The 12,981-nt window shown below is 48.3% G+C and overlaps 1 protein-coding gene across 5 annotated transcripts in view; it reads left to right on the top strand.

Moving 5' to 3' along the window:
* LOC105482017 (protein tyrosine kinase 2 beta) overlaps positions 1–12,981 on the top strand; it is a 136,041-nt gene that overhangs the window by 32,680 nt on the left and 90,380 nt on the right. The gene's annotated exons all lie outside the window — the stretch shown is intronic.

Here is a 12,981-nt window from a genome sequence, read left to right as displayed (position 1 = left end):
CTGTCTCCCTTAACCGCTATCAGGAGCATCATTTGCCAACCACCAGCTTTGAAGGAAATTGGGTCTGTTGTTGTTAAACTGGGCTTTCTTCTCTCTCCTTTATCAACTCTGAATGAGAGAGGGGAAATGGGTCAGGCTAGAGCTAGGAGATGCCTTTTTTGAAGAGGAGATCTGAGTGAGATAAAGATATAGATAGCCAAGAGTAAGTGAGATAACAGAGTCGGTGCTCTGGCATAATAGAAAATGCACAGGCTTGGAATTACAGCTGCATTCATCCATTCATCTGATATTTATCAAGTGCCTGATCTGTGCCAGGCATAGTTTTACATACTAGGGATATGGAGTGAAAATATGGTCCCTGGCCTCATGGAGATTATGTCAGATGACTACAATGTAAACTCTATTGTTCCCCAGTCATGTGACCTCTGAAAGGTTACTTAATGTCTTTGAAACTCGGTTTCTACTCTGTAAATTGGGGTTACTAGTAGTAACTGGGGTAACCAATCCAACCTCACTGGATTTCTGTGAGGTTGAATAAGAAGGTTTACTTAGTTCTTAGCATAATATCTTAAGCATAGTAGATGTTCCCTTTTTCTCATTAGTTATCTCACTCTTTGCTCCTCTTCTCCTTGGTAGATTTGTTAGAACCATCTAAATTCCCCTAGGGCAGCACAGGGCAGTGGACATAGCTCTGCTGTAGGTTTAGCTGAGTTAAGCCATCCTCAGTTGAGTTGACTGCTACACAGTTTTGTAGCACTCAGGCCAAATGAAACCATGAAGAAGAAAAGAAGCAATTCTTTTTGCATTTCTATCCATTTTTGCTTTATATTTTTAATTCTTTGTGTTTTGGTGCATATAAGCTTATGATTGTAACTTCTTGGCAAATTTTTCCTTTTTAACATGATTCCTCATAATCATATTTTTAATGTTTTTCTTCAAATCTTATTTGCTATTTTATATATCAATATCAACTTTCACTTAGTAACTGGTTTATATTTTTCTGTCTCTTTATTTTTAACTTTTGATATCTTAATGTTTTTAGGTTTGCTTCTTGTAAACTACAGATAGCCGGCTTTTTAAAAAATTAAGTCTAAGCATCTTTGTCTTTTAACAGGCAATTTAAGCTTCTTTATTTATTAAGATTTCTAATATATTTAGTATATGTATACTACATTATTTTGTTTGCCATGCTTCATCTTTGCCTTTTCTCACCTCTTGCCTTTCACTGTATCGATTATGTGCTTATTATTTTCTCATCTTGTAGCCTATTGGTTTAGAAGTTATATATTAGGTTTCTATTATTTTAATGGAAATAATTGGTTAAAAATAAAACCTAATAATGGGTTTCTATTATTTTAATTTTTTAACACATACTTGAATTTAAGGTCTAAGATTAATCAATATCATTATCCTCCTCACCAGATTGGAAGGATTTTATGACACTTTGACTCTGATCTTTCTCTTCTCATGTCCTAAACTGTTGTCCATTGGGATTATAGCGTTATCTTCTTTTCAACATCTCCCCTCCCCATTTTAGCCATTAGGATTATCATCTTGGACTTTGCATACCTTTTTTTTTCTATTTAGATATTGCAAATATATATATTTTTGAAATATAGTCTTGCTCTGTCACCCAGGCTGTAGTGCAGTGGCGTGATCTCAGCTCACTGAAACCTCCACCTCCCAGGTCCAAGTGATTCTCCTGCGACAGCCTCCCAAGTAGCTGGGACTACAGGCATGCGCCACAATGCCTGGTTAACTTTTTTGTATTTTTAGTAGAGAAAGGGTTTCAGCATGTTGGCCAGGCTGGTCTCAAACTCCTGACCTTAAGCAATCTGCCCGCCTCTGCCTCCCAAAGTGCTGGGATTACAGGTGTGAGCCACTGCTCCTGGCCTCGCAAATATACTTTTAATTGTCCTAAGTTATTTCACGTACTTCAGTTCTTGATTTTCTAATCTACAATGTACATCTGCTGCCGCTTTCTCAAGGTGGGTTGTTTGGTTGTATGGATCGTGACTGTGGACTGGGGCAGGAGGAGCAGGGTATTTATGTGCTTTTGCTTTATGGAAATGCCCTCCAGAGTTCTGCTTTTTCCTCTGCTTTAATCACTTGTCACCATCTCTGGATTTGTTTTTATTTTAATTACTTGGATTAGAATTCCCACTGCATGTAAGTAGAATGACACAGGTTTTGGGTTTTACTTTCTCTCTCTCTCTCTCTCTCTTTCTTTCTTTCGTAGGACCCAGACAGAGATCAAGCTTCTTCATGCCCAGGGCTGGTGAACAGTGTTTCTAGTGCCCACCTCGTAGTCAGGATGGTATTTGCTGTGTTAATCCCTGCCTCACAAGGGTCTGGAGCCTGAAGAAATCACCCTGCATGAACGTTAAACCCCCGGCCCCAGCTCCTGGGCCAACATCCTCTGATACCTGGGTGGCCTCCATAGCTTTAGTGCCCACACACTGCTTTAGATTTTTCTGGATATTTCTGACACCTGAGAATTTATTCTTTACCACTCGGATGTGATTAAGGTGTCTTTGTTATGGTTTATTCAGCATACCATGCATGGGAAGGGGGAAGGGCCCAGTCAACATTAGGTCTGTCTATTACAGCGACTGAAAAATCATACATCTGCATGCTCTCACATTGGCAAAAGCTCACTTTCATTTATTCAGTCAACAAATGTCACTGAGCCAACTAGAAATCTAGGGCTAGGGTGACATATAAAGAGACACAGTCCTCCCTGACCTCCCAGAACTTAACATCCAGAATGGGAGATGGGCTGGCATCAGACAACCCAAGGAATCCATGTGTGATGCTGGCAAGCGCCGCAGAGAAGGAAGGGCATGCTGATGGGAGACGGCTGATGCTCAGAGGAGGCCTGGCCCGGGCAGGGATCAGGGAGGGATAGAGACAGGGAGCTGTCACAGAGGCCAGAGGACAGCCCAAGAACAGTCAGTGTTTCTGGTGCCCTGCCTCCTTCCAGGTCCCTCCCTTCTTCCAGCCCCGTTCCTTCACCGTGGAAGCCAGTGTGACCTGTGAGCTAGCTGACATCTGATCCCGTGGCAGAACCCCATGGCGATGCAATCACAAAGGGGTGGCCATAGGTGAGAGGGTAGGATGTCCCTGGGTACGATGCCCCAAAACACTGTGAACTATCAAATGACATGTATATTCTGTGAACTTTCAGAAAAGGATGTGAAAGAGTTCTGTGCAAATGTTGCACCTGGGATCTTTTCACTTGCAAGATGGGGAGAAAGACCCAAAACTGCATTTCTCTGGCCCTCTAGGTCTAGATGTGGAGATTTCTTCTCCTTCCAGATGACAGCCAGGAAGGGCCCCCAATTATTCTCTAAATAAAATGTGTTGGTCTTTCAAATGGTCAGTGGGGTGATGTAGGGAAGGGTGGGTAGGATTTGTGCTTTTTGTTGGTATAAAGTTAAGGGGTACAAGTGAGTGTGATTTTGTTACATGGATACGTTGCATAGTGGTAAAGTCTGGGCTTGTAGTGCAGCCATCACCCGAATACTGTATATTGTACCCATTAAGTAATTTCTTATTCCTCACCCCCTTCCCACCCTCCTGAGTCTCCAGTGTCTATTATTCCACACTCTATGTCCATATGTGCAAATTATTTAGCTCCGGATTTAGCTTTTTATTTCTTTTTTGTTTCCTTTTTGTTTGTTTATTTGATATAGGGTCTTGCTCTGTTGCCCAGGCTGGAATTCAGTGGTACAATCATAGCTCACTACAGCCTCAAACTCCTGGGCTCAGGTGATCCTCCCATCTTAGCCTCCCGAGTAGCTGGGACCACAGGCACGTACCACCATGCCTGGCTAATTTTTTATTTTACTTTTTGTACAGATGGGGGTCTCCCTTTTGTTGCTCCAGCTGTTCTTGAACTCCTGGCCTCAAGCGATACTCCCACTTTCGCCTCCCAAAGTGCTGGGATTACAGGCATGAGCCACCGCACCTGGCCCGGATTTGGCTTTTTAAAGGAAAGAGCGAGCCCTGGACTGGGCAGGGTGGGAAAATGGCCCAGCTCTCCCTCTGACTTCAGGGAGGGACCTTGGGTAGGGGGCTCATGGGCTCCAGGCACCTTCTCTGTAAAATTAGGTCATACTAAGGGAGCTGGAGGGCCCTTCTGTCTCTGGTATCCAAGGTGGTCTCCCCAGGGGTGTGGGTGTGGCTGAGGCCCACTGCCTGCTTTTCTGGTGCTCTCAATGAAGTACGGTCCTGGGGTCCTCTGTATGTGGATGGACTGGGCTGTGGAGTCTATCAGCCCTCCTGCTCCCCTCCACACCCACACACTGCTCTTCACTGATAATCCCAATGATGCAGACGGCGTCCCTCAGGAATTTTTCTCATCCTCCTATTCATCATTGCAGTCAGCCCTGCCCCATGTGCCAGGCAAGCACACTCTATGTGTTTGGAGGTGACGCGCTGAGCGTGCCCTGTCTGATGTTTACTAACCAACCTGACTGGGTCTGTGGGTGAGAAGGGCAGGCCTCGTTTCCCTTGGATCTTCCTTTTATGGACACAAATCGCTGACCTGTCTGGGCAGGCCTGTCCTAATCCAGGTCTGGCCCTGAACCTCCTGTCATTTTGCTGACCCAGTTTGTCATCCTGGAGGCAGGGCTTGAGTTGAAAAGTTAGAGCCTCCGGGCAGCACCAGGAGCCTGCACTTTCCGGGGCCTCCCCTTCTCCCTCCCCTAGGCTGACCTGTCCTCCCCTCTCCACTTCCTGGGCGTGACTCACAGGCAGGCCCTATCGGCATGGCAGGTATGTGTCATTTCCTTATGCTGGTGAGACCCAGACTTGCAGTGGTAGCACCCCCCACACTGTGGCTCTTCTAGCCCGATGGAGAAGGGCTAAGGGTTTCCAAAGTTGTTGACCTAGGGATTTAGTGTTAGGATGAATTTCTCACGGCGGGGGGGAGGTGTTCTGTTTTTGCTGAGAGATGACCGTGGGGAGCAGGGTTCTCTGTTCCTCTGAGAACTACTCATCTTCCTTCCCAACACCTGTGGGCCTTTGGCAAAGCAACACCCCACCCCCACCCTCACCCTGACCCCAGCAGTGTTTTGTTTCCCCCCACCAAGTCTTCCTTGGGACCCTCTGGCCTTGCCAAACCCCCTGTGTAGCAGCCTCCCCTTCCAGCAGAGACAGGAGGGACCCAGCCTTGGGAGCCTGTCTCTGAGACAGAGACAGGGGCAGGCAAAGAGCTGTTACCATGCAAAATCTAGAACTGTTCCCACGTGAAATCTAGAACTTCTACCACGCAAAATCTAGAGCTGCTCCCATGCAAAATCTAGAACTGCTCCCATGCGAAATCTAGCATTGCTCCCACACGAAATCTAGAACTGCTCCCACGCAGAATCTAGAACTGCTCCCACGCAAAATCTAGCACTGCTCCCAGATGAAATCTAGAACTGCTGGATGGAAATGAGGTTCAGTAGGTGTGGCAGTGTCACCTCTCTGGAGCATCTTCCCAAGTCTTTATGACAAACAGGGATACCCTCATGGCCAGAGACAGCTGGGAATTTTTGTGGAAGCAGCTCGTTGGATAGCGTCCCTCCTGTTCTCGTCATGGTGGAAAATGAGTAAAAACTCAAGCTATCCCACTGGCCCTGGGCAAATTCCCTCATTGAAGTAGGGACTAGGACAAGGGGCAGCCCATCCCGTCAGGCCAGGGCACTTCTGTGGTCTTCAGCCCAGTTCTGAGGGCCCCTCTTGAACCAGCTTTTGCGAAGCTTTGTGGGAGAGAGGGGAGTCAGAGATGACATCTTGTGAGAAGTGTTTGGAGGAACTGAGGCAGGTCAGACTGGAGAAGGCCTGGGAGAGCAGAGGAGCTGATTTCCACTAGTGAAAGGTCACGAGGTGGAAGTGAGATGGGTTTTGCTCTGTGCATCTCCACAAGCAGGCCCAGGAAGTTACAGAAAAGTAGATTTGGGATGAATATAAAGGAAGGCTTTTTAATAATTAGAGCTCTGAGCAATGGGACAGGTTGCAGAAATGTTGAGGTAGTGAGTTCCTTATCACTAGAAGAATTCAAGCAAGAAGTGGCCAAGAGGGAGTGCCCGCATGGTCTGGGATGCAGAGCATGGGTTCTGACTGCTCTTGCTGCTCTGAGCCTCTGTGATTCTGATTTGGGTCTAACCCTGCCCTTCTTGCAAGTCTTTCTTTTTTTCATCATGGACCTCCTCCTCTGAGCCAGGCAGAGACTCAGGGGCTCACCCATGTCCTGTCTGGGTAGCTGCATGATGACTATTGACTGGCTGAAGCCCCAGAAATACCTGCCATGTGCTGGGCTGTGACAGTCACTTGGCGTTCCGGGGATATGTTCATGTGAATTCTCACCGGCGGCTTCACCCACCCCCAGTCCTGTGGGCCACGATTACTCTCCCATGCGCTGGAGATGAGGAAGTGAGGAAATACCCAGGGCGCTGCAGGGCTAAGATTAGACCAGGGCCCGGCCTCCTGTCTTGACACATGCGCACAAGCAGCTCCCCCCAGTTAAGATCCTGTGTACCAGCTGAGTCCCAGGGCCCGGGGCTCTCCACACATTCTACATACAAACACCTGGCAAGGAGTCCTCACCACAGCGCTGAAACAGCTGCATCAGCGTCCCCGTTTTACAGAGGAAGAAGCCAGGGCTCAGGAGAGTTGGAAATAAGTCTGTGCATGACTAGCAAGGGATAGAGCTGTGGCTTGTGCTCAGCTCTGCCCTCTGTGCCACTGACTGCCACCAGAGGCTCTAAGGTGCCTTCCATGCGATGCACCCCAGGCAGCTCAGAGAATGCACCTCAGGGGCTTCAGCCAGGGCAGTTCGGTTCCATACTCCTGGGTGAATGATGGAGGCGTGAATTCCAGGGCCTATGCTAAATACAACTGGGAAAACAGTGCTTAACACACTATTGCCAGCTTACCAGAAACCTGGAGCCCCAAAGGGTAAACATAGCACATTTACAGTAACCAAGATGTGCTGAAAAGGGAAAAGCAGCCATGAAGAAAAGCTTTCAGAAGGTGAAATTTGACGTGGGCTTTACCAAGAGGAGCCTTAGACAGGCAGAGATATGGAGATGTGGGGCAGGGAGACGTTAGGCTCAGCACCGCAGGGACTGAACAGAATTTTACCATGAATTCTTGAGCTACAGTTAAGCAAGCATTATTGACCTTCCCACTTTGACTACCTGCATATGGATGATCCCAGAACCTTCCAACCCCATCTTCTCATCCTGACTTGATGAGTGGCCTCACCAACGTCCCATTGACAGGAGAAGACTGTAGGCAATATTTGCTGTTCTTCTAACTGGCTATCGATTCCTGTGGATTCCACCTTGGGACATCTTCCTTCATCTACTTCTTTTTCCTCATTATCGCCCCCATCTTGAGTAAGACACTACTTCTTCTTGCCAAAATCAATGCATTGGTCACTCGATTGCTGCCCCAGGGTTTCTTCCTGCAAATCTGTCCTATGCATAGCTGTGGGTAGTCACCTCTGTAAACCTTGACACTTCTGATGACATCTTCAGCAAGCCTCAGGCTTTCCTGCAATTTTGCCCATATGCATTCTAAGTTTTGCTAACAGCTTTCAACCCACCTCTTCTTGTTTACAAACCTAGCCAGCCTAGAAGGTCCAACTCATATCCTGCCTTTCCCATGAGGTGAAATTAACTTCCTTCACCCGTGCTACTCCCCAGACAAAATTTCATGTCCCCTTCTCTTACACTGACCACACTGTGCTGTGTGGTATTATTTGGTGGCGATATCTTTCTCTCCAACTTGGCTGTCAGTCCCTGGATCACTAATTTCTCCTTTTGTACTCTCTCTCGTCTGCCCACTGGGTCGGTACTCAAAGGTGTTTGTTGAATTGATTGTAGTCACAATTCCCGCAGTTCATCCCTAGCCCGAGAGAAGGCAGTAGACCCATGACACCTTAACCTTGGCCTCTTTCTTCGGAAAAAGAAAGAATTTAGCAAGACAGGGACCTGCCTAAGCCTTGGTTCCTTTACTCTGCAATATGGCAAAGTCCCGTATGTTTCCTTGAGGGACAGTGTGGTATACTGGTTAAGGAAATAGGAAACAGATCTGCCATTTCTTACCTCTGTGCCACTGAGAGAGTTCCTTTAATCTCCTATGCCTCAGTTTCCCCATATGTAACATGGTAGGAGAATGACAATACCAACTTCTTTGTTTTGAGGATTAAATGAGTAAACATTTGTCACCGCTCATTAAAAATACCCCAAAGATATTTATTATTTTAAAGTTATTATGAGTAGTAGCCTGTGTTCCCTCCTAGAAGGCAAAATGCACACACCTTAAAGCTAGGAGGGCCTGAGATGACCCTGGTGATGGGGACTGTTCCAGCCAGACATTGCTGGTAATTTACCTTCCTTTCAAAGGCTGTAAAACTGCTCCTCAGTATGAAATAAAGCAATGAAGGACTTCGGACTTAGCCAGTCCTGACAGAAGCATTTCAAACAAAACCACTAATTATACCTGATGCTTTTACTGTTTTCTGTTGACACTGCCCCAGAAACAGGAGGCCTCTGGCAGCCAGCCCTGGCACACCGGCCTCATCTCTTCTTGACATCACCTTTCAAAGAAGCTTCCTTGTCAAATAGGAGAAGGACCCACCTGCGCTACTTCCTGTGATTGACAGGAAATTCTGAAACCCAAAGAAGCAAATCATGGCTCTTGGGTCTTGGGGTGGCACAAGTCACTAGAAAATCTCACTTCAGTGCTGATCCTAGAATTAGTTCAGCCTCCCTGAGGACAGATCCACCCCAGTACCTCCCACCCCTTCCATTTCTCTATCCCCCAGGGGGCGGCTGTCTACTTCTTTTAGGGCTTTGGACTAATGCCCCCAGTTCCCATCTTCTGAGGTTTTGTGCTAATCTTGTTTGTCTCCTATGTGTACAAAGCAATCACCAGGCAACATCCAGCTTCTAGATGTGGGTGCCCAGGGTTCTTGTGGTGCTGTGTTGTCCTTTGCCTAATTAATTTAGGAAGTCTTTCCACCAGCCAGACTATTATCTGCCCAAAATCCTATGGAGTCAGTTCTAGGCAGAAGCTGAGCAGGCATCTGGGCATGGCAACAACTTCTAGCCTCTTCCTCTCACCATCTGGCCTCTTGCTCCCAGGAAGGTATTTCCTGAGCCAGGGTTCCTGTGCAGGTCAGTCTTTACAGTATGCAAATTTCTTGTGACCCAGCCCATTTCCCCCCGGAGGCAGGAAGTCCCTTTTGAAATTTCTGAGCACACACAATAGAGGCTGGGAGAGGACCAGCTCTGAGGCTCCCACTCAAGCATGTCAAGGGGTGTTTGTGGCTGAGTGGCTGTGTGTGGAGAGCAAAGGGCAATGCTGGGCTGGGGCAGGAGAGGGTGCAGAGGAGAGGGTGCAGGGGGAGGGAGGAGCTGCAGCCTCAGACACAGAATTGGACTGAGAAAAGAGGATGCGGCAGAGGAGGAGGCCGAGTGTGGTGGCTCAGCTGGCACTGGAATGCTCAATGTGAGGAGGTAGAAGGTGCCTGAGACCAGGGTCACTAGAGTTCTAGAAAAGCCTGGGCCTCTTCCATGTTTGGAGTCTCTCTGGATTAAGAAAGAAGAAGGAGAGAGAGAAATAGCCAAATAGGGCAGCAAACATTATGATGTCATTTAAATGTTTACTTTCACCAATTAATAGTTTTAAACACACACGCACACATGCCACACACACACTGACTACGTGAATGGACTCATTTGGAAATAATGTCAAGGGTTCTTTGTCCTGTGAGGCCTGAGCCAAGTGGCCATCCTGGTTTTTGGGGCAGCCCAGCCCTGCCGGAGAGACCCTCCAGTGGGCACAGTGGCAGCTGGAGGGTATTCCGGGCTGTTGAACAAAAAGTCCAGAAAGTCCATGTGGATTGGGTCCATTTGGTCTTGCTGAGGATAGTGAGGGACTGAACAGCCCAGGTGCGGGGTGTCTGGGCTTGCCCACCTGTCCATGTTTAGCCAAGTGTCCATTTCAATAGGGAGGAAGGTGACAGGCCCCCAGGACGATGGCCTCTCTTCTCAGTCACCCCAGGTTAGTCCCCGGCAAATGCAGTGGGGCCTTGATGGGGAAAGTCCTTTCAGGGTTTGTATCAGTTTGTTTGCATTGTTGTAACAGAATATCCGGGCTGGGTGATTCATAAAGAAAAGAGGCTTGATCAACTCATGGTTCTGCAGGCTGAACAAGCATGGCACCAACATCAGTTTGGCTTCTGGTGAGGCCTCAGGAAGCTTCCAATCATGGCGGAAGGGAAGAGGAGCTGTGTCTCACATGGCAAGAGAGAAGCAGGGGAGGTGCCAGCCTCCTTTTTAAACAACAGATCTCGCATGAACTCATTAAACTCATTACGTGGGGAAGGCACCATGCCATTCATAAAGGATCCACCACATGACACAAACACCTCCCACAAGGCCCCACCTCCAACACTGGGAATCACATTTCAACATAAAATTGGAGGGGATAAACATCTAAACTGTATCAGGGTCTCTTTGATTCCATAAGAGCCAGGGGACAAAACAGGCCCCACGGAATAGGGGGCTGTGCGGTCAGGCCCAGGCTGGCCTGCTTTGGGGATGGGATGGGCCTCTATGGGCCCAAACTCACGCTGCCCTTGTTAGCAGATGCCAGATGGCCTAGGACCATCCTTTCTCTCTGCCATGGAGTGAGTACGTGACGGATGGGTGGCTCCTATTAGAACTGATGTTCACATGGGTGAGGGAGGGGAACAGCTATGTCCCTAAATATCCTGTTCTCTTTGCTTTCCTTCCCTTCCTTGACTGAACTTTAGGCAGGCTCTTCTGAGCCCTCTTTTTGGCTCCCCAGCCCTGCTCCTTGGCCTGCTAAGCGCCAGAAAGTCCAGCAAGAACCACCCCCTGACCCCCTACCCCGCCACCATCGCTACCTAACCAAATTCCCCTTAGTATTCATCCCTCCACTGACTCCCTCACCCTGCCCACTGGCTGTGAATCGCCAGCTGTTCCCCTAGTGGTCGGAAGTGAGTTCAGTCTGCCTCCCCTATTGCAATAGTCTTGGCCCTATTGCAATAACCTGGAAACAAGGCTTCCTGCCTGATTAACTTCACCTGGTGTGATTTTGCTCCTGCTTACATGTGCAAGCACACACAAGCTCTTAACACAGACACTTAGCAAACCCGCTGGTTCCATCCCATTGTCTCATTATCTCTCCTGCTCCCAGCAACATTGCTTGAAAAGGATATTCGGGTCCAGGGAGAAGGAAGCCATCTGTGCCACTTGGCCATGGAGCTTCTGTCCAGGAACACTGACCACTCTTGCTGGGGCCTGGAATGACGGCAGGGCCGCACTCTGCTCTGTCATGTGCCAGCCCTGGGTCCTGGAGATCCTGGAAAGAAGAGCTAGGGCTGCCTTGGGCTAGGAAGGAGGAAGCAGGGGCAGGCGGGGCAGAAGTGGAAAGAGATCCAGGAATGTCTCCCCTCTCGGGGCCTTTCTCACTCCAGCCCTTGCGAAGGGCTGTTCTAACCTTGTTCCCTCAGCAGCAGTCTCTGTCATCAGAGGCGTTTCTCGGCATCACTATTTTGGAGCTGCAGCTGGTTGCTTCTCAGAATAAACAGAGCTGTGATACTGTGTTGAAAGCAGAATGGAATAACATCTCTTCCTTATGCCCTCCCTCTTCCCCATGTTTTCCAACCTCCGCTTCCCTCTTCTTAAAGGCCTTGCCCTAAGACCTCGACCTCCACACCCCCTGCCCTACAGCTTACCTTCTACCCTCTTAGAATCACAGGATCCCTTCACTGGCACATAGGGGGACCTGAGATGACCGGGCCCTGTGCTGGGCTTGGGGGCTCCAGGGGCTTCTATCTGCAAAGAACCCAATGCCAAGTGACACAGGAGTTCATGTATTAAGAACTTAAGGCTGAGTGTGGTGACTCACGCCTGTAATTCCATCACTTTGGGAGGCCGAGGCGGGTGGATCACCTGAGGTCAGGAGTTCGAGACCAGCCTGGCCAACATGGCAAAACCCCATGTCTACTAAAAATACAAAAATTAGCCTGGTGTGGTGGTGGATGCCTGTTGTCTCAGCTACTGGGGAGGCTGAGGCAGGAGAATTGCTTGAATCCAGGAGGCAGAGGCTGTGGTGAGCCGAGATCATGCCACTGTACTTCAGCCTGGGTGACAGAATGAGACTCCATCTCAAAAACAAAAGAACTGAAGTCAAGGCTGAGTGTGGTAGCTCATGCCTGAAATCCCAGCACTTTGAGAGACCAAGGATCACCTGAGGGCAGGAGTTTGAGACCAGCCTGGCCAACATGGTAAAACCCCCTCTCTACTAAAAATATAGAAAAACTAGCCAAAAATGGTGGTATGTGCCTGCAATCCCAACTACTTGGGAGGCTGAGGCAGGAGAACAGCTTGAGCTTGGGAGGCGGAGGTTGCAGTGAGCCGAGATCATGCCACTGCACTTCAGCCTGGGTGACAGAGTGAGACTCCATCTCAAAAAAGAAAGAAAGAACTTAAGTCAGAGATTATCAGAGCTGGTCCAGCATTCTGCTTCAGTGAGGCAACAGAGGTCTCCATTGAGGATATGTTGGGCTCAGGGTCTCAGAGCTCCTGGGAGTTCAGGCAGGAGCCATAACATTCTATGCAGTTTTCCTCGTACCTGGCTATATCATTATCAGAACAGCTGTGTTGTATTGAAATCAGTGAAAGGGAGCTCGATGCTGCAAGAGAGAGAAATCAGACCATTGTTTGTCTTGGACAAAGCAGATGTGCACTACCCGGTGGATTTATGGACTGAGATGGCTTTTAGGAAGAACAGGGCAATCAGGGATGCTTTCCAGATACCAGTGGGTGGGAAGGTTTAATCACTAAGGAGCAAATGAAGAGACTTGTATATATGGCCACATTCAAGGCCAAGTGATTAGCTTACTGTTTTGTAAACCAGTAAGTCTGACAGTGTGCGAAGGCCCATGCATAT

Source organism: Macaca nemestrina, chromosome 8 (genome assembly GCF_043159975.1).
Source record: "Macaca nemestrina isolate mMacNem1 chromosome 8, mMacNem.hap1, whole genome shotgun sequence".
Lineage (NCBI taxonomy): Eukaryota > Metazoa > Chordata > Mammalia > Primates > Cercopithecidae > Macaca > Macaca nemestrina.
Note: the sequence above shows the minus strand (reverse complement) of the source record. Positions and strands in the feature narration are given on the sequence as shown.